This window comes from Neoarius graeffei, chromosome 1, assembly GCF_027579695.1.
Source record: "Neoarius graeffei isolate fNeoGra1 chromosome 1, fNeoGra1.pri, whole genome shotgun sequence".
In the NCBI taxonomy this organism is placed as follows: Eukaryota; Metazoa; Chordata; class Actinopteri; order Siluriformes; family Ariidae; genus Neoarius; species Neoarius graeffei.
Genome location: NC_083569.1, coordinates 96,390,180 through 96,412,507, shown reverse-complemented (window position 1 = coordinate 96,412,507; position 22,328 = coordinate 96,390,180). Strand labels below are relative to the sequence as shown.

At 43.3% G+C, this 22,328-nt stretch overlaps 1 protein-coding gene and 2 long non-coding RNA genes across 3 annotated transcripts in view; 1 reads left to right on the top strand and 2 right to left on the bottom strand.

Moving 5' to 3' along the window:
- The window catches only part of LOC132885533 (titin-like), a 978,782-nt gene that overhangs the window by 587,119 nt on the left and 369,335 nt on the right, over window positions 1-22,328 (bottom strand). The window lies entirely within an intron of this gene.
- The window catches only part of LOC132873948 (uncharacterized), a 29,126-nt gene continuing 21,184 nt past the window's right edge, over window positions 14,387-22,328 (bottom strand). The window contains exon 3 of the long non-coding RNA XR_009651617.1: window positions 14,387-14,449. This is a non-coding gene — a long non-coding RNA (uncharacterized LOC132873948). The remainder of the gene's footprint in view (window positions 14,450-22,328) is intronic.
- On the top strand, window positions 14,854-15,615 carry LOC132873666 (uncharacterized). Its single transcript, XR_009651589.1, has 3 exons — window positions 14,854-14,942; window positions 15,349-15,404; window positions 15,549-15,615. It is a non-coding gene; the product is annotated as an uncharacterized LOC132873666 (long non-coding RNA).

Sequence of the window (22,328 nt, the reverse complement as noted above, 5' to 3'; positions counted from 1 at the left end):
TGCCTATGCCATTCTCTATTCCTGTGTTGATAAGAAATAGAAAACATAGAGCATATTTAACCCAGGGGGTAAACCAGTCTAGTCTCCTTCCTGTTTCAAAACAACATCAGAGTGCCCAAGCGGATAATACTTCTACACTTTCTGTAAAGCTAGCTCTTCTGAACGTTAGATCACTTTCAAACAAGTCATTTTTAATTAATAATCTTATCTGCAAACATAATCTTGATTTTTTGCTTCTAACTGAAACTTGGCTGGATCAAGCAAATAGTGCTACCACCCTTATTGAAGCAACTCCCCCAAATTTTAATTTTATGAATGTTACCCGACAGGGGAAAGGTGGAGGGATCGCAAATATATTCAAATTCTCTTTTCAATGTAAACAATCCTCACTTGGTGATTTTACATCCTTTGAACACTTATGTGCACTTGTTACATGCTCTCCTAACATATTATTATTAACTATTTACAGGCCTCCGAGACATTCAGCCAAAGTTTTTCTGGAAGAGTTTGGTGAACTGTTGTCAGTCATTTGCTTAGAGTTTGACTGTCTTATTATATCTGGGGATTTTAACTTGCATGTAGATAATCCTGAAAACACTTATGCCAATGAACTACTTACACTTATTGACAACTTCAACCTTGTACAACATGTACAGGGGCCGACCCACTCTCGTGGTCATACCCTTGACCTCGTCATCACAAAGGGTCTTACTGTTTCTACTACTGTTGTTGACCTGGCCTTATCTGATCATTTTTGTGTTTTCTCTGATGTTTCTATGTCTCCTCACATTCAGAACAGCTCAATGACTATGGGTAGGAGAGTCATAAACGACAACACGTGTTCTCTTTGAGCAAGCTCTCTCTCGGATCTCAACCAAAATGTCAGACTCTGTAGATGATTTACTGGAAATTTTTAATTTAAATATGACCCAAATTATGGATGATATTGCTCCATTCAAAATCAAAAGAGTCAATGATAAGCAGAAAGCACCATGGAAGCAATACCCAGCTGTTAAACTGTTAAAGAGAGAATGTAGAAAGACTGAAAGAAAATGGCGCAAAACTAAACTTCACATCCATTATCAAATCCATAAAGAGATGCTTTGTAAATATAATTATGAAATTGGTAAAGCAAGACAGTCTTTCTTCTCCAACATCATCAACAGGAATATGAACAATGCCCGTGTGCTATTTTCAACAGTAAAGCTAACAAATCCCCCACCACAATTAGCACCTGAACTTCTCAGTTAATAAATGCAATGAGTTTGCATCCTTCTTTAAAGGTAAAATTGATAAAATACGACATAATATTGCTCATAATATATCTCAGTTGCAAATAATTGAAAAACTGCAATCACCAGTGACACAGACAGATAACTTCAACACAATGTCAGAATTTTGTTTAATTGATTATGAGACTCTTGAAAAAACTGTACAAAATCTCAGTTCCTCAACATCTGAATTGGACATTCTGCCCACCAACTTTTTTAAGTCTGTTCTACATCTTATAATTACAGATGTGCTTCAAATCATAAATACATCCCTAGAGACTGGCATTGTTCCTGTGTCCTTGAAAAAAGCCGTTGTAAAGCCCCTACTTAAAATGAATAATCTGGATGCTTCAGTATTAAATAACTACAGGCCAATATCAAATCTACCATTCATCAGGAAAATCCTTGAAAAAATTGTCTTCAATCAATTAACTGCCTTCTTGATATCAAACAGCTGTTTTGATAACTTTCAATCAGGATTTCGTGCCAATCATAGCACTGAAACAGTGCTGATTAAAGTTATAAATGACATACGTCTTAATACTGATGCAGGCAAAACATCGGTCCTGGTATTACTGGACCTCAGTGCAGCTTTTGATACTGTTGATCACAACATACTGCTATATTGACTTGAACATTGGGTTGGGTTGACTGGTAAAGTTATCAATTGGCTAAAATCATACTTAAAGCATTGCTGCTGGTGTACAAATCTCTAAATGGTACAGGGCACAATTACCTCTCTGATATGTTGCAGCGGCCTAACCCAATCAGATCTACCAGATCGCAGCAGAAAAATTTACTGTTAAAACCTGTTGTTAAAACAAAGTGTGGTGAAGCAGCTTTTAGCTACTATGCAGTGCAGCTATGGAACCAACTGCCAGAGGACATCAGAAATGCTCCTGCTGTTGGCAGCTTCAAATCTAGACTAAAGACCAAGCTGTTTTCAGATGCTTTCTGCTAAATTATTAATATTGCCATCTCTACATGTTTTAAACTCTTTACTTTTACAGTCTCTCCATGTTTTAAATTTTACTTAACTTTTATTCTATTTTATTCTGCTGTTTTTTTTAAATTGAACTTTTATCTCATTTTATTATTATATTTCTACTATTGTTTAATTCTTATTAATTTTCTTCCCCATTTATTTTATGTAATTTTATTTTCTATTGTTTACTGTTTTGCTTTTACTTCTGTAAAGCACATTGAACTGCCACTGTGTATGAAATGTGCTATATAAATAAACTTGCCTTGCCTTTATGAGCTGCAGAGATTTGGATCCTTATCTTTTTTTAAGAGGAGACTTATGGAGGCTTGCCTTAAAGGAATACGCCACCCCCAGGTGAAATTGAGTCAGTCCCTGCAGTCCCTAGAGTTGGATGAGTGAGCCAAAGCGTTTTGTAGCCGACCCAGCCATTGTCCTGATCTGGAAACGTCCCGGTTAGCTTTAGCTTTTAGCTGCGTGGTGTCTTTGCGCCTGCAGCGGTGCTTTGCCTGTGCTGTGGCCGAAAATAGTTCCAGATATAAATTGGTCTAGTAAATCCCTTCGTGTTAATTTGCATTGATATGTGTACTCGATGTGAATGTACAGGTCATGAGAAATAATTTTAAAAAATCTTGAGTTATTTGATTCACTTTTGCAACGACAATGCTATCTGGAGACACCGGATTACAGCGACTACGCTAAGCTAAAGCTAACCGGGACGTTTCCAGATCAGGACAATGGCTGGGTCGGCTACAAAATGCTTTGGCTCACTCATCCAACTCTAGGGACTGCAGGGACTGACTCAATTTCACTTGGGGGTGGCGTACTCCTTTAAAGTGGGAGGGAGAGTGCCATGTTCCAGTGATTCTTTATAAACAGCATGCAGTAAAGGGAACAGTTTTTCCTGAAATCTCTTAAAAAATTCAACTGGGAATCCATCAGGGCCAGGAGCTTTGTTATTTTGCATGCTACTCACAGCGAGAGTGATTTCTTCTACCGTTAATGGCGAGTCAAGTTTTTTAGCAGCATCTAAGCTTAACACAGGAAAATTAAGGCCATCTAGGAATGAATTCACTACAGTGGTGTCAGGTGGAGATTCAGACGTATATAAAGAGGAGTAAAATGAGTGAAAAACAGAATTAATGGTAGTGGGATCCTTATGCAATGAACCGGATGAATCTTTTATCTGAGGGATCATACGTGAGGCTGCCTGGCGACGTAGTTGATGAGCCAGGAGCCGACTTGCCTTGTCGCCATGTTCATAATATGTGGAGCGTGATCGTAAGAGAAGTTGCTCTGCATCACTAGTGTTGATGAGATCAAATTCAGTCTGTAAATCAACACGTTGTTTAGTAAACTGGGAGAGGGGCAAGTAGCGAGCTGTTGGTCCAATTTGGTGATATTGATAGAAAGTTCTTGCAATTTGGTTTTACGGGACTTATTCAAGTGGGCAGAGTAGGAAATCATTTGTCCCCACAAGTATGCTTTTAATGATTCCCACAGCAGAGAACAAGAAATGGGTTCCATATCATTTTGATTTATAGAGATATAATCATCAATTTTAGTTGCAATAAATTCGGTGAACTTATCATCTGAGAGAAGTAATGTATTGAACCTCCAAGGTGTTGAGTACCGGGGTTGTGAAGAGAACTGAACATCTAAAGAAAAAGGAGCATGGTCAGAAATAACAATCGGGTGGTAATTGACAGACAGTACTTTGGGAATTAGTTGAGCATCAATAAAATAATAATCAATCCGAGAGAAAGACTGATGCATCTGAGAAAAAAAATGAATATTCCTTGGTACAAGGGTTATAAAATCTCCAAGGATCAATGCAACTGTTCTTGGACATAAAATATGAAAGTGACCTCGACATTAAAGAAGGGGTCAGAGTTCGTGGGTTAGAGCGGTCTAGGTTGGGATCAATCACACAATTCATGTCCCCTCCAATTATAAGAAGGCTGTTGTTCAATGAGGGAAGACATTCAAAAAGTTTATTCATAAAGTGTGGATCATCAAAATTGGGGGCATATATGTTAACTAATAAAACGGGAGTATGGAATAGCGTGCCTGTAACAATTAAGTATCTGCCATTTTTGTCTGATATCACCTTAGAAGCTGAAAACTGAATTGACTTACCAATTAAAATAGCAACCCCCCTGGCTTTAGAGTTGAAATTAGAGTGAAACACCTCAGAAACCCAGGAACATTTAAGTCTGACCTGATCTTTGACACGCATGTGGGTTTCCTGCAGAAACACTAGGTCAGCTTTAAGACGTTTCAAATGAGCAAATATCCTTGATCTCTTAATTGGACTCCCCATGCCTTTAATATTCCAGCTCAGAAATCTCACAGAGGACCCAATATGTGGAATATCAGAAGTACGAGCATTGGTGGACATAGTTCCTAGAGATAGAAATAGACTGAATGCGGACTCCCAGGGAAGGAAGGAAAAGAGGGGGGAAAACGCAAAAACAAAAAAAAAAAAACCACACACACAAAAAAACAAAATAAAACAAAAAAGAAAACACACAGATTGAACCCCCCACCCCACCCCACTGCACTTACAACGACCCCATCCCCAAACGATGGAGAACCCAGTGCTAACTCCACAAGGAGTCAGATCCCCAAAACGAAAACTTACGGCTTTAAGCATGACTATCGAGCTTCGGATTGAGCTCCTGCAGGCCTAGCAACATTTGACAGAACGGTACAACCAATCAAGTCCAAGTTAAAGTGAAAACTGAAAACCACACAGTGTGCGTATATGAGAATAGTAAAGAAAGAAGAAAAGAGGAAACAAGTGAAATAAAGTAATAACTGTCAATATTAACTAACACTGCTTCCTCAAGGTTGTGTATCATTTCTCGGTTCTCTCACTATTGAGTGACCTGATGAATGCACTGGCCTCTTCTGGTGATTTAAACTCCTTCTCTGCACCGTTATGAGTGACCCGGAGGCGCGCCGGGTACAGCAAACCAAAGCGAATCCCCGGTATTTCGCGGAGTCGGCGTCGGACATCATTAAAGGAGGCTCGGGCACGGGCCGTCCTCGGAGTGTGGTCGGGGAAGACAGAAAAACTCATGTCTCCAATCTTGATCCATTGCTGAGCCCTGGCTCGGCGCAGTATGTCCACACAGTCTGTATAGTAGTGCAAACGAGCGATTATGGGGCGCGGGCGCTCTCCGGGCTTCGGCTGGAGAGTACGATGAGCGCGGTCCACAAGAGGCTCCTTCTCAAGCTTAAAAGCCTCCTTGAGCAGAGAGGAAACAGCTGTAGCAGTAAAGGAGGTGGAAAAATCTTTGGGAATGCCCACTAGCCGTATGTTATTGCGCCACGATCTCGCCTCCAAATCCTCGCATTTATTGTCCAATCTCGTCAGTTCAGTTGTCAGATGCTCCACTTTAACCTGTAAGGTAGTAATGTCGCCGGCGCAGGAGGACAGCGATGTCTCCATTTCACCTACGGTAGACTTCAGAGTGCACACATCGGACTGGATGTTTGTAATGCTATTAGATAATTCAGACTTCACTGCCTGTAGCTCAGTCTTTATAATTGACAAGTTTTCGGTCAAGGCAGCCTGAAGCTCAGCTTTAAAAATAGCCGACATCTCAACACGGAGTGACGAGAGCAGCTCGGCCTTAAAATCATGAAAAGCAGCGCCGCCTGCGGCTTCGGCCAGACCAGAAGGGGAGTCACTACGAGGCAGGGATGCAACGTGCGAAGCACGCCGCGGTGGTTGTATAGACCCTTTTCAGTCACGTGACCTTCGTAAACGCGACCACCATTCTGGACATGTAGCGGACTTCGGCTCGAATCGGTTTGAATGCGAGGAAGGCGACAAACGGAGAACATACAAGAAAAAGGAGCGAGATGCAGAAAACACCTTCGCTATCCAGCGACGTAAGGCATTTACAGGGCGAGCAGAGGGAGAGGGATTTGCAAAAATTGAGGTTAGCAGGCTTAGAGAACGATGTTTATCTGCTTCCGCCTGGATTGTTTACAGACGTACGGAAGTACACGAAGCCCTCGTCTTTACCTGACTTCGGCCCACATGATCTGTATACCTATGTCGTTAAAAACCCATCGCCATACACAGGTATTGATCTGAAAACTCTTGTTTTGAACACTTATTTGTAGGCAGTGCTTAATCTGTAAAGTGGGAGGTCCCGGAGCGCAGAGGATGAGCGGCTCCGGTGCGGAAAAAAAGGGGGGGAGGGGGGCGCGGCGCTACGCTGCGCTTCTGGGCATGTTTTGTAATAACACTGCAAATTAAGTTCATCTGCAGATATTTTGTGGATGTCGTTTCATGAGAGAAATCACCAACAAGACAGATATCAAAATCAGACATTAACACTAAATAAACTTGCATTTTTTATTTAATTATTTGTTGTTGTTTTTTTTTTTTTTTTTGTTACATAGTCAAAAGAGGTGTCAGATCACTGGATCCAGTGTAAATAGCTGCCGGAGCCAACGCCCGAGGTTCCGGAGCGCTCTCCGGCTTGCTCCCCCTCAAATTAAGCGCTGTTTGTAGGACACTGCCTCTGATCTGTCCTACAGTCTACCAACAGCAAAGGAACACAACGCTAGCTAATGTCGTTAGCTAATAGCTACTACAGAAGAACAAAGAGGTTACAATGGGTTATTTTAGCCTATTTGGTTACACACTTGCCGCCACAGAATGTTAACAGCAATGTAATGCCTTTTCTGGCTAATTTTATTCGTCTTACCTCCAACAAAGTGGTCACTGCACAAGCGCTGGTATGCCGAGGGCTGCCAATCTTTCCTGTTTATGGCCGCTATCCATCTTCTCCGTCGGTCAGCATCTACCGGGATCTGATAAAATGATAACCCTTGCCTTGTTTGTTGATGGTTACTACATCCAGGTGCACAACAATATAGTGGCATGATGGAAGTCTTGCTGAAAATAAACACTTTCTTTGCTGCCGTTCCTCAATGTTGGCTGTGGTAAACTACTGGTAGTACATGTCCAAAATGGCGGCTGCGTTTGTCGTGACGTCACGTGAAAAGGGTCCATAGGTACTTTAGGCTTTGGCGGCATTTTAATCTGCAAAAAGATGGCATTAAATTCAAATTATAATGGTGGAGAACACACACACACCGAAAAAGGATACAAAAGGTGTACCTAAAATAGTTTTTTTTTAAAGGTTGCTGCAGGAGCTCGGAGAAACGCGTCCTACTCCATTAGTCGCTACACCGGAAGTCCCATAACTTTATGTCTCAGGCTGCAGATGTTTATATGGCCTAACTTAAACCCTTTTCCTGATAGATTAATTGAAATCATTATAAATCAGAATATTTATTATATCTTCAAATTTGTGAACCATTAAACATATAAAACACACCACAAATACATTCATAACACACACATTCACATCCCCACATACACATTAATATAATTTGCCACACATGTTGTGATAGATTATGGGATTGCTAGAGTCTTTATAGCATGGTGCCCGGAGCGCCAACCCTCAAATATATTTTAACCTCACCCTTCCCATTGTTCATCATGGAATAATCATTTAGTTCAATCCGTATAGAATTGAAACAAAAACGTATAAGGCCCCTTCCAAATGGTATAGGCCGTGAGTGATCCATTTCTCTGACCTGAAGGTAAACGACAGTATTGACTGTGCAGTGTGTGTATGTGTTTAGTTTCCAAGGCTATTTGTGTTTCTGTTGTAGATGCTGAGAAGTGGTTTCTGTTCCAATCCAATTATTTTACTGCTTAAGGTTGTGATTTTTTTTTTTTTTAAGTGAGTTGCGATGAATGTTAGATAGTGACCCAAACCTGGCTGAAATACTGAAAGCAATTACACTCTCAAAAGAGATGTGTTAAAAACAACACATATTTAACACATCAGCATGTTTATATAAGGACAACACAGTTTGTGTTAATAAATGTGTTGAACTCTATAACACAGTAACTGTGTTGAACTATTTAACACACTAGTGTGTTAAAACAACACAGTTTGTGTTTTATTTATTTATTTAAATAAATAAATAAAACACAAACTGTGTTGTTTGTGCGAACTGACGCATGTAAGGTTTCATTACTCCGCCTAAATAAGCAAGCAAGCCAAGTGCGCAGAGCTTCAGTGCAGCGGTATCTTCTTCAAGGGGTGATAGCGTAAGGTACGGAGCCGTAGAGGGGAATGTCCCCTCTACGGCTCCGTACGTAAGAGTAGGTAACAGATTGAGGTGAGAGAGAAAAGCTATCTATGTCGGAACAACAGAGTCCATCTGTGTCTGAAGAAGCAGGGGGAGGTGAGGAGGAGTTTGTCCCTCGAAAGGGCTCAAGTTCTGTTATTTGGACGTGTTTTGGATTCAGCCTCAGTATAATGCTATGTAATTGTTGCAATTGAGTTTTCAGTTCCTTCATCCTTTGGTAATTTCTTGGATAAATTTCATTTATTTGTCATTTGGAAATCAGAATTTCTCTTTTAAATTTCATTCTGCACTGAAAGCTGTTCATATTGTTTGTTTTGAATATAGTGAAATAAAATTTAAGTGATTTCCCTAACGTCAAGAATAATCGTGATTAATAATCGTGATTACAATTTTGGTCAAGATAATCGTGATTATCATTTTTTCCATAATCGTGCAGTCCTAAGCTACGCTAATAAACACCGGTCAAATATTCCACTCACTAAACGCGTTTCATAAATGAGGAGTTGTGGAGTTCTTCAGGTTATTTGTCGATATTCCCGCGCGAGCTTTGCTAACTAGCTAGCTGGCTAATATCAGCTGAATGTTCTTTCTCCGCGCGCTGCCTTTTCCCCCCAGGCGCCATTTTGTCCCTGTATGTTCTCGCGCGAACCGCCAGAAAAATACAGCATTAAAAGCAGCAGAATAAAAGATGTGAGTGTCAGTAAGAGCGCGAGACTCTCCGCCCTGAGGCCAAAAAAAAAAGGTAGTGTGTTTCCGGTAACATGAAATACTAAAATAAGGTCGGTAGGTAGGAAAAAGTGTTTTTTTTTGTCTTAATTTTTATTTTGTTCGAAAAAAATTAACACAAGTAAACATCTTACAAAATAGTATTTTGGCACAGAATCCTTTATACCACACATCATCATAAAATAAGTGTTTTAAATCTTTAAACGAATAAAAAAAAAGATATCGCGAGAGTTCGAGTTATGATCGACGGAAGCGTATTGCTGCCACACTCAAAAAAAATTGGCTTAGTATCAAGTAATTACATGAAAACTTTGTTATAACTATCTTATCACGTTTTTACAATATATTTATGATGTAATAACATCACGTTATTTCATGATACGAAATTATCACGTTATTTCATGATATTTTAATGTAATAACGTGAAAACACCTTATCAAGAAATAACGTGAAAGTATGGTTTAACGTCCTAGGCTCGGCTACTTCCATTAAAAGCAGAAGGCCTAGCCTACTGTAGAACTTGGGTCGAGCAAAAACATGGCTGAATCCTGAATGACTCCTATTTGTATAAATAGGGGACTACATAGGCGGCAAAATGTAGTGTTTTTCCCTGCCATGGAAGTGCACTTGTATACTGAAGAGGAAGCAATTTGCATTACAGCCTTGAATGAGGATTCAAAATGGTGGCTCGGCTCAGACCCTTTTCACGTGACGTCACGACAAACGCGGCCGCCATTTTGGACATGTACTACCAGTAGTTTACCACAGCCAACATTGAGGAACAGCAGCAAAGAAAGTGTTTATTTTCAGCAAGACTTCCATCATGCCACTATATTGTTGTGCACCTGGATGTAGTAACCATCAACAAACAAGGCAAGGGTTATCATTTTATCGGATCCCGGTAGATGCTGACCGACGGAGAAGATGGATAGCGGCCATAAACAGGAAAGATTGGCAGCCCTCGGCATACCAGCGCTTGTGCAGTGACCACTTTGTTGGAGGTAAGACGAATAAAATTAGCCAGAAAAGGCATTACATTGCTGTTAACATTCTGTGGCGGCGAGTGTGTAACCAAATAGGCTAAAATAACCCATTGTAACCTCTTTGTTCTTCTGTAGTAGCTATTGTTGACTAGCTAATTTCAGCAAGTAGCTGGTATGTTACTGTAGCAATGTTTACGTTCAGTCATTTGGATGACTGTTAAAACCTTTCAGTCTCAAGTTTTTCCTTTACTGTATTTACTAGTTTACTGTAATTATGATCCGGCAGCTATTTACACCGGATCCAGTGTAAATAGCTGCCGGAGCCAATGTCCGAGGTTCCGGAGCGCGCTCTGGCTTGCTCCCCCTCAAATTAAGCAGCGCGCTCCGTAACCTTGGCCGGAGCACTCCGGGAGCAAGCCGGCGCGCGCTGCTTAATTTGAGGGGAACCTCGGCCGGAGCACTCCGGGAGCAAGCCGGAGCGCGCTCCGGAACCTCGGACGTTGGCGTGTATGTGTATGGCGATGGGTTTTTAACGACATAGGTATACAGATCATGTGGGCCGAAGTCAGGTAAAGACGAGGGCTTCGTGTACTTCCGTACGTCAGTGAACAATCCAGGCGGAAGCAGATAAACATCGTTCTCTAAGCCTGCTAACCTCAATTTTTGCAAATACCTCTCCCTCTGCTCGCCCTGTAAATGCCTTACGTCGCTGGATAGCGAAGGTGTTTTCTGCATCTCGCTCCTTTTTCTTGTATGTTCTCCGTTTGTCGCCTTCCTCGCATTCAAACCGATTCGAGCCGAAGTCCGCTACATGTCCAAAGTGGTGGTCGCGTTTACGAAGGTCACGTGACTGAAAAGGGTCTATATAAGAAGAAAGAAGAAACCTTTATTTGTCACATGCACACTTCAAGCACAGTGAAATTCATCCTCTGCATTTAACCCATCTGAAGCAGTGAACACACACACACACACACCCAGAGCAGTGGGCAGCCACACCAGCGCGCCCGGGGAGCAGTCAGGGGTTCAGTACCTTGCTCAAGGGCACCTCAGCCCAAGGCCGCCCCACGTCAACCTAACTGCATGTCTTTGGATTGTGGGGGAAACTGGTGTCACGGTCTGATCGTGCGCTGGTATAAATTTACCATGCGCATGCGCAGACCGATTTTTTTTTCCCCCGGTCAACTTCCGGGAAGTCTAAAGTTACCATTTCTTGCTGCGATTTTGTACCTAGCATTTCAACACATTTGTGGACTAATAGAACGCGAACTGTGACCTACAATTGTGAGATTTGATTATCAGTAGACGAGCTGTTGAATATGGATGAGGAAACAATCATTTCCCAGTCACAAAATGAAGATCAGCAAAACACACAGTCCAAAGAGGCACGAGACCAGCGATTCACCATTTTCAAAAGAAAGATGACCCAACTTACCTTCTTCCTACAAACTGGAAAGTACTCCAGTGACACTGACGAGAAAGACCACCGAAACATCAGAAATCATAATCATGATGAGTCTCACTCAAACAAATCAATATTCATCAAGATAAAGTGAAAATAATTTATTTGTGTATCAAGTATGATCATAAATCTCCTATCATATTGGGCTGGTAAATTCTGACTTGGCCCAATGACAGCAGTCTAATTATACCAAGTTGGTAAATTTGAGAGAATAACGAAATTATTATAATAATGAGGAGTCTTACTTAAACAAATCAGCATTCATCAAGATAAAGTGTAAATAATTCAAGTATGAACATAAATCTCATATTAGGCTGGTAAATTCAGACTAGGCCCAATTATACCAAGTTGGTAAATTTATACTGTGGCAAGGTTAAGGCCCGGTCACACAGCACTCCGCGTCTATATCACGTACAAAAAGATACAAAAATCTGGTGGACGTGGTCGTAAGTGGTAATTTTTGGTCAATTTTGGCTTTGCCGTGCTTTGTACGGGGTATGGCCGTCGGCGGCTGTTTCACTGCTGCAGCACTGTCAAATCACGGGTAACCGCGGCTCAGCATCGTTGGAAGAGCGGCTTGCTGCGCATATAAAAGCGGTAGGATATGTTGAGCCTGTATCAGTTGGTGCTGGAGCATTAAGATGAGGACATCACAGCGTTGAGGGTTCATGTTCACCCCTTGACATCTAGACTGCAAGTGCCGAGGTCTCAGAAAATTACGGTATTTATAAATGCCGCAAATCAGAAGTGATGCAGAAGTGATTAGACAGTGATCAATCGAATTTAGAACTTGTTTGAGTCGTCGTTTAACGGGCTTAGACAGTGCTATGTACGCGGAAAAATCCATTTCTCAGTGATAAGCCGCTAAACACACGCTATATCCCGTGATACCAACGCGTAACACCCGTCCGATGACCGTGCTCTGCCCGTGATAGACCGCCAAACTTTCGCGTCTTACCACGTCTCCCCAAGTTTTAATAACGGCCGGGACACTGATTATCACGTGTTTTTCACCTGTGTTGCACGTCTTTACCACGTGTGCCGGCCGTGGTTGTCCGCGGTCTAAAGTTTTGAGCAGTCCAAAACTTTTTGCCGCGTCCGACGCCGTTCCGATTTTCCCCTGCGTCCTGTCACGTCTGTATATCGACTGTAACACGTCTTAACTTCGACATCAACACGAACAACATCGTCTGCTTCACGGGAGAGCACTTTTGGACGGGTTTTGGCCGTGATAAAGCCGTAAAGCGCTGTGTGACCGGGCCTTTAGACTGTGGCTGCTACAGTTTAAATTTACCTGGTAAATTCAGACCGTGACACCGGTACAAAGACCTGCAGCATTCAGTGCACATTCACTTCATTCCTCGCTCCTTTTCTGCATGAAACTCAGAAGTGTGCTCCTGTTGGACAGTTTACCTTCACTGCTGTAGCCTGCTTATTGCATCTGTCAAGTATAAACTCAGGGCTTGTATGAACTGTGGAAGGTTTTAGAAGTATAATCTCTCAAATATCGGTTATCGATGGCTGGAGCAAAGCCTTAATGACAGTTTAAGGTGGATTTTCTCAGGAATTTGAGAGGAAAAAAAGGTTCTTAAATTTAATTAAATTATTCCTACAAGTTAAACTCTAAGATCTCCTCGACTGTCTGTCTCTGTTGAATGAACTATGGACTATTTCATAGTTAATGCCACTTACTGTAAATGCAGACTGCCTTTCAGATCTGCCTTTCAGAAAAGAATTTCCCCAACACCCAATTATTTTTGTTTAGTGGCCGAAAGCTACTGAATTCAAATCACAGACTTATTTATTTATTAGAACAGTAAATGCATTTCAGGCCACATGGCTGTAAATTCTCCGCTATTTTTTTCCTGCTTCACTGTGACCCAATTCAAGATACTACATCATGCATCACATGGTGAGCGTTCCCCGTTCGCGCAAGGCATTGTGGGATACAAATTTGAAACAGGAGAGAAAAACGGAGGACATGAGCGTGTGAATAAAACATGAAAGAGCGACTACAGGAACGGAAAGAAAGTGAGAAGAAAAGCCGTTATGTTATGTATGAAGGAAAGGAAACGCAGGACCAAACTAATAAATATCGGCGGTCAGAGAGCACCTCGGTGTGATCAGCTGTGCGTTTAGTGACAGAATGATGGAACTGTCAGTGCACGCTCAAAGGTAAACCTGTAGATGGCAGTAATGCAACACTGTGGATGCCAGCTGCCGTAAAACCCAAAAGAAGAAGAAGGTAAACCTGTGCATGCGCACACGGACTTCCTCTGTCTGCTTGACTGCGCGAAGTGAGCGATTTCATGCACATTATTTGCTTTAATCCCCTCAAATTAAATAACTTCCCAGCCACAGAATAGCTTTTTTTTTTTTTAAAGATCTCACAGATCCTTCCATCTACAGTAATCGCTTTATCCTAGTCAGGGTTGCAGTGGATCCGGAATCTATCCTGGGAATTCTGGGTGTGATGCAGGACCGCACCCATAAAAGATCTGCTCCTGACCAATCAGAGTCCAGAATTCATGTTAGTTCATGATGTCCTGTACATCTCTGGGACACTCTTTGCCTTTTTTGTGTGACTGACTGAGCATCCTCATTCGGGAACACGACTGAAAACCCTTTTTTTTTTTTTTTTTATTGAAGCTCTACTTGTTGTGTATAAATTAACAGCTCTGTCTAAAGGATTTACATTGAGATTCATTTTGTTCTTTCTGTACAGGTGTTTCTGGTGATCCGTCCTCCTCCTCCTCAGTACTGATTCGCTCTCCCATCAGATCCACACGCAGATCCGTCGTCAGGAAAACCCGCAGTCCATCCACACCATCTAAACCTGCAGCAAACAAGGGTGAAAAATCTGAACGATCTCACGCTGACCTATCGGTGATTCGACTCGATCAGAAAGCCTTAAAGTTCTTATCTGTTCCCTTCGGATTTCAGGTCAGAGTCCGGTCACATCGCCTCGGAAACAGAAAACGTCCCAGGAAGTGAAAGAAGAGGAAGCGCAAAAGAAAGTGTTCTCTCCGTCTTGTCAGACTCCACCCTCAGGTGAGCGATTACACAGCAGCTAAGAAAAGTATCGACACGGCTGTCATTCAAACTTGTCAAAATGAACCAAACATGGAGCCTTGTAAGGGAAAGCACTTTTCTACACTTTGTAAATATTCCTGCTGTTGTGTTTTGTGTGTCTTTGTTGAAAGGCAAAGCTAAACGGGCGAAGCGAGTGTGTGCCGTGGAGGAAGGACTGGAGTATTGTGACCAGTCAGGAAAGAAATGGAGACTCGGGAAGCTGTTGAGTCAGACTGACGTGGAGCTGACATACGAGGGTACGCCTCATCCTCACTGACGATTTCACTTTATTCAGAGCACTGACCAAATATTAAAGGGGCGGTATGTAAAGATTTAGAGTGTAAACAAGGAGGTCAGGCTCACATAGGGTGGCTCAATCCCACATTCCTGAACTGTATCACAGAAATGAAGAGCACTCTGAGTTTAGGATTTGACACACACGGAAAAGACGTGGCGCTGAGGAGCTCTGCTTGTGACATGGGGCGGAGTCTGTTTCTGGGTTGTAAAGGATTGTTTACAAAAGGATGTTGGGTCTGGAAACACGTTTAAAATTATAAGCAGCATTTTTAAACACAGCATGAGAGGAGTAGTTGGTGAAGAGCGACGTGTAGCACGAAGATTGAAAGCGTGCGTGCGTATTAAATCTGTTGGTCGTGTGTTCAGTGCAACAGGTTGGTGTACGGAGCTCATCGAATGACTCAAGACACATAATGAGACTGGTGAGAACCAACACGCATTAGATATAATATGTATAAATACCAAGCTGTGTGTGTGTGCTTTATATTGCGTGTGTTTACTCGTACGTGTGTGTGTGTGTGTGTGTGTGTGTGTGTGTGTGTGTGTGTGTCCGTCCTCCTGTTCAGGGTGCCAAAGATGGACAGCTGTTTAATGAACAGAATTATCTCCAAAGAGCTGCCAAACCTGCTGGAGGTCAGTGTGTAACGTCGCGTCCTGACGCCGAGCCTCGTTTATCAGGCTGGATACGAACAGATTTATTCATAAATCATTAATAAGAGCGTTTACACCAGAAATTTGGTATTCATTATAATCCTGTAAATGCAGGGGGGAAAAAGTTCATACCCTCCTCGTGCTCCTGAGGTGTGTAAATTTATCATGTCATTTAAACCTTGACTTTATCTAATCTGCCTGGATTACTGCACTTTTATATCTGGAATATAATGTCGAGTTTAAATTGTTTATTTGTATTGTATTTACAGCGTTTAGCCGATGCCCTTCTCCAGAGCCACTTGTAGAAAAGCTTTAGAGTCTCGATCAAAACACATCCTCACGCCGATTCATGATGTACAGTGGCATGCAAAAGCAGAGGTGGAAAGTAACGAATTACATTACTCGCGTTACTGTACTTGAGTAGCTTTTTTGTGTACTTATACTTTTTCAAGTAATTTTTAAAGAGTGTACTTTTACTTAAGTATGTTTTCTTTTAAGTAGTGTACTTCGGTACATTTTACATCACAACCGTTACTGAGTAAAAAAAAAAAAAGGCTAAAACGGAGAAGGGGAAATGCGTTCTGGAAATGAATCACGGGAAGGACAGTTGTCACGCACGCGAGTCTCACACAGACGATGGCGAACATGCACCGGCGCTTTAAGGGGGGGCTTCGGGGGGCTCAAGCCCCTGGGCCACAGCCAATCAGGGGCCTTGTAATATTAATAAAATAATAAACTGTCGGAATCGTGGGCCTACATTAATGTACGGATAGAAATAAGGTTAGAAATAAATGAGCGCACAGTAGCCTGCTGTAAGAGACATGGTGGATGTGGTTCGCGAAACGAACACCCACAACTGTACCAGAATAAAATGTAACAAAATGTAACATCATGCACGAAAGCGCGCCAAAGACTGCAGACTGCAGAGACACAAATTTAGAGGCTTTGAAAGATGAAGCGTTCACATGTTAGCGGGGCGCATAAAAGGAAAAAAAAAAGAGAGATGCAGGTAATGATAGAATCGTTGCCTAAAGTCACAGACTTTTTTAAGGTAAGGATCACCAATCTGTTCAGAATATCAGCTACTTATCAGTTATCAGCCTACCAGCAGCTAGGCTATGTGCAGCTAGGCTAGATATGCTATGATCTGTCCAACAGTAAAATAAATCAGTTGTGATTTGAATACGCATCGTGTGATTTGAGTTATAATCCTGTTAGTATAATAGCATATTTCGATGGGGATAATAAAATGTCTAAAACGGCATCTACTGAAGAAATTGATGAAAAGATTGTAGGCTATAATGTTCACAGTTCGGGCAGCAGACAGAGTAAGCATACTGAGGGGAACAGCAATACAAAGCTAGCGCAGATCCACATATCTCGCTAGCTGTGTTGGGTGTGTTGTTAACCCGTGTGGATTTAAGTGAAATACTTGAGAAGTTCTGTGGTCAAGACAGCGTTTTAAGGTAAGGACACTTGATTATTAATGTTTGCCCGCCGTGGCTTGTTGTTGACGAAAGGCCCACGTGATTTTGCCTTATGCAGCTACTGCTAGCGTCATGCTTTGAACTAGGTTAAGCTCATTTGCGCTAAAGGATGGGTTTATTGAAGGACTTTGATGTAGCTAGTTTCTTTTTAAAAAATCGTATGCTCAAAACAGTATGCCCATGTTCATCATGTTTAACTTTTTTCTTGATGGAGTGCGTGAAATAGGGCTGTGCGATGTCCCCTTAATTGGCATCGATGATGTTTACAGTGCAAACATCGTGATGGACGATCATATCGTGAGGGGGGGGGGATTTTAATACCACATTATTAAATATATTATTATTATTATTATTATTATAATTAAAAGTATTAGATACTCATCCAGGGTTTTTTCTAGAAAAATTTAGTATGAGGGCGCTCACCATGGCGAGGGAGCGAAGCGGGGGGGGGGGATGGTGCCGGTTGTCCCCCCCCCCCGCCGGGCAAAGCCTTTGAAAAATGCTCCAATGGGACATTCTGAGGCTATCTGAGAGGGAAATTGTAACAAATTGTCTGTCAACATTGAAAAAGAAAGAAGTAAGGCCAAAAAAAAAATAAAAATAGTGTGTTTCCAGTAACATGAAATACTAAAATAAGGTCGGTAGATAGGAAAGTTGTTTTTTTTTTCTTTTTTTTCATTTTGTTCGAAAAAATTAACACAAGTAAACATCTTACAAAATAGTATTTTGGCACAGAATCCTTTATACCACACATCATAATAAAATAAGTGTTTTAAATCTTTAAATGAATAAAAAAAAAATTATCGCGAGAGTTATGATCTACGGAAGCGATATTTCATGATATTGTCATGTAATAACGTGAAAACACCTTATCAAGAAATAACGTGAAAATAACGTCCTAGGCTAGGCTACTTCCATTAAAAGCAGACGGCCTCGCCTAGCCTACTGTAGAACTTGGGTCGAGCAAAAACACCGAGCACAAACATGGCTGAATCCTGAATGACTCCTATTTGTATAAATAGGGGACTACATAGGCGGCAAAATGTAGTGTTTTTCCCTGCCATGGAAGTGCACTTGTATACTGAAGAGGAAGCAATTTGCATTACAGCCGTGAATGAGGATTCAAAATGGCGGCTCAGCTCAGTTTATGGAGGAGGGCTGATAGAAGTGGCGAAACATTTTACTTTTCATCGTTTCTTTCACAACTTGAATGCATTGAAACAAAAAATTATGACAAACTAACGCCGCTTACACTAAAATATCGAGGGAAATTTGTAATAAAAACTTTACGGTCGGCAATTTTGACGCGGAAATTCTCGATCGGTCGGGTTACCGGAAACACACTTTTTTTTTTTTTTTTTTTTTTTAATTTGGCCTAATCTTCTTCTGCCCCGGACAGTCTTTGGCTTTCTTCCACTTCATGCCGCGGGACGACATCTTTAAATGCCCAAGTGTCAACAAAAACAACTCGCAAACTACTTCTGTCAAAAGCTCCCGCGCCGGTGGGTGAAAGGTCATTCAGTCTCGAGAAATCTCGCTCTACAAGTCAGCTGACCTTGTATGTAACCCATGTCAAATCTCGCGAGAGCAGCCGCGACAAGTAAACAACTAAACAACATGGCGCCTCAGTCTGGAAAACGCCAATTCGGATTGTTTTTGCACCGTCTGGCGGTGTATCTACTATGATTGGAATATTTTTGGAGCAGTTATAACGTATTTGATGATCAGACACATTGTCACGTAGTGTTGCTGGGATGTTTTCACAGAGTCGGTAAGGGGGCGCATGCCGAGAGTAAGAGGGCGCAGCGCCCCTGTTCCCCCATTTAGACGAAAGCCTGCTCATCCGAGGCTTTGGCACGTTAAGAAAAAAAAGCGCTAGGTGATGTGGAATATTTGGCCTTGATAACGGATATGTGGTCCAGCTGCAACATGATGCCCTATATGTCAGTGTAGCGCGTATCGAGCGTGGGTGGAGCACAGAGGACGGCAGGACAACGTTTGGAGGCAGACAGGCGATTTATTTTTACAACTTTTCAGTATCTCATTCATTCATTCACACACACACACTTGTCTGGTCCCGGGTTGCGCTCCCTCTCCTCTCTCTCTGCCTCCTTAAATAGGGAGCGGTTACTGGGAAAACACACACACAAACACAGGTTAATTATCCTCAGGTGTTGGGATTCTGCCACTCACCTTCCCCGGCTCCACCCTCCTGTCACAGACCGGCGCTTGACCATGCCCCCGCTGCCTCATACCCCCACCGCCCGACTCAGGCCGGGCGCTCGTCCGGCCCGCAGCCGACTCCCCCCCCCCCCCCCCCCCCCCCCCCTTGACGGGAGAGGAAGTCCGCCACGACCATCTGCGCCCCCGGCCTGTGGACCACCTTGAAGTTGAAGGGTTGGAGTGCCAGATACCAACGGGTGATCCACGCGTTGGCATCCTTCATGCGGTGGAGCCACTGGAGGGGCGCGTGGTCCGAACAGAGAGTGAAAGAGCGCCCCGGCAGGTAGTAACGGAGGGCGAGGACCGCCCACTTAATCGCCAGGCACTCTTTTTCAATTGTGCTGTAGCGCCCCTCACGCACCGACAGCTTCCGGCTGATGTACAGGACCGGGCGGTCCTCCCCCTCCACCTGCTGGGACAAAACTGCCCCCAGCCCTCTGTCCGACGCATCGGTCTGCAACACAAAAGGGAGAGAGAAGTCAGGGGAGTGTAAAAGTGGCCCCCCACACAGTGCAGCCTTTACCTCAGAGAAAGCCCGCTGGCACTGCTCCGTCCACTGGACCGGATCTGGCGCCCCCTTTTTAGTGAGGTCAGTCAGCGGGCTGGTGACGTCCGAATAATTAGGTATAAACCTACGATAGTAGCCAGCCAGCCCCAGGAACTGCCTCACCCCCTTTTTGGTCTTGGGCCTCGGGCAGGCCGCAATCGCTGCCGTCTTATTAATTTGGGGACGCACCTGCCCGTTGCCCAAGTGGAAGCCCAGATACCGTACTTCCACCCGCCCAATCGCACACTTCTTCGGGTTGGCAGTGAGTCCCGCCCACCTCAGCGACCTAAGGACGGCCCTCAGGTGTTGCAGGTGCCACTGCCAATCATTACTATAAATGATGATATCATCTAGGTAAGCGGCGGCATAGGTGGCATGGGGCCGGAGGACCCGGTCCATCAGCCGCTGAAACGTAGCGGGCGCCCCAAACAGCCCAAAAGGAAGCGTGACGAACTGGTGTAAGCCGAACGGTGTGGAAAAGGCCGTTTTTTCCCGGGATAATGGAGTCAAGGGGATCTGCCAATATCCCTTCGTCAAATCCAGTGTCGAGTAAAAGCGAGCCGTGCCTAGTCGATCGAGCAGCTCATCAATACGAGGCTTTGGGTACGCATCAAATTTAGACACCGCGTTGACTTTTCTATAGTCCACACAGAACCGGACCGAGCCGTCGGCCTTGGGAACCAAGACCACTGGGCTGCTCCAGTCGCTGTGGGACTCCTCGACGATGCCCATTTCGAGCATGGCCTGAAGTTCTTCCCGAACCACCTTTTTTTTGTGTTCGGGTAATCTATAAGGACGGCTCCGCACTACCACCCCCGGGGGCGTCTCTATGTGGTGTTCTATGAGGTTAGTGCGACCGGGCAGGGGCGAGAACACATCCGAAAACTCGGCCTGCAACTGGGCGACCTCCGTGAGTTGGGTCGGGGAGAGGTGGTCTCCACAGGGGACCGGAGGGGTACGTGATGCCAATGACCCTTTTTGGACCTCCGGCCCCAGCTCCGCCTTCTCCGGAACTACCGACACCAATGCCACGGGGACCTCCTCGTTCCAGAGTTTCAGCAGATTGAGGTGGTAGATCTGTAGCGCCCCCTCCCTGTCCATTCGCCTAACCTCGTAGTCGACGTCCCCGACTCGCCGTGTGACCTCAAAGGGTCCTTGCCACTTGGCGATTAATTTGGAGCTCGACGTGGGCAACAGGACGAGTACCTTATCTCCCGGAGTGAACTCTCTAAGGCGTGTGCCCTTGTTGTACAGGCGGGCTTGCCGTTCCTGGGCCTGCCGCAAATTCTCCTGAGTTAGGTGGGTGAGCGTGTGGAGTTTTGCGCGCAGATCCATAACGTACTGAATTTCGTTTTTGCTCGGTGAAGGTCCCTCCTCCCAATTTTCCAGCAGAATATCTAAGATGCCGCGCGGCTTACGCCCATATAATAATTCAAACGGGGAGAACCCCGTGGAGGCTTGGGGGACCTCTCGCACTGCAAACAACAAGGGTTCGAGCCACTTATCCCAGTTACGTGCGTCCTCACTTACGAATTTTTTGATAATATTCTTGAGGGTGCGGTTGAACCGTTCAACTAAACTGTCCGTCTGTGGGTGATAAACGCTGGTGCGGATCAGTTTAATACCCAGTAGCCCATACAGTTTGCTCAGTGTTCGTGACCAGTGTTGGGCACGTTACTTTCAAAAAGTAATTAGTTATAGTTACTAGTTACTTTTCCCAAAAAGTAACTGAGTTACTAACGGAGTTACTTTGTCATAAAAGTAACTAATTACCAGAGAAAGTAATTATTCCGTTACATTTTGTTCCCCCTCAAAAAAAATCAAATTCAATTAGTGTAATCATAATAAAAGTGAATGTTAAATGTGCTTAATGACCCAAATGGACACTTAACAGAACCAATTAGTAGTGTTATCTACACTATATTAATATTTTTGTGGGACAATGTGAGATAAGACATCTATCAAATGTAATATATTTTTGTAGTTATTAAAATCATGTTACTAATTACTGGCCACTGACGAGGACAAACGCTTTGTTCCTCGACATAATGTGCATTGCACGTAAACACTCTTGCCTTTTATTTCAAGTAATGAAAAGTAATGGCTGTATTTCCAGTGTGAAAGCGCAGTGCTGGGCTGACCGCTTGCCATCGCTGTGTCTTCCGATTGAAAGAGCGCGCAGTAGTGCAGTAGGCGTGGCCTACCCACGTATGTTGTCCAAATCTACTCTGATTGGCTTACTGTGCCGTTGTCTCGCGTCTCCCCGCCCCACACTAAAGCAGAGGAAAGAAAGGCTGAACGAGCAGCGTGCCAGATGAAAACAGCTTTAATAAAGTAACGCATAGTATTTTATTGTAAGTAACGGGAACGGCGTTATAACGATGTAAAAAGTAATTAGTTAGATTACTCGTTACTAAAAAAAGTAACGCCGTTAGTAA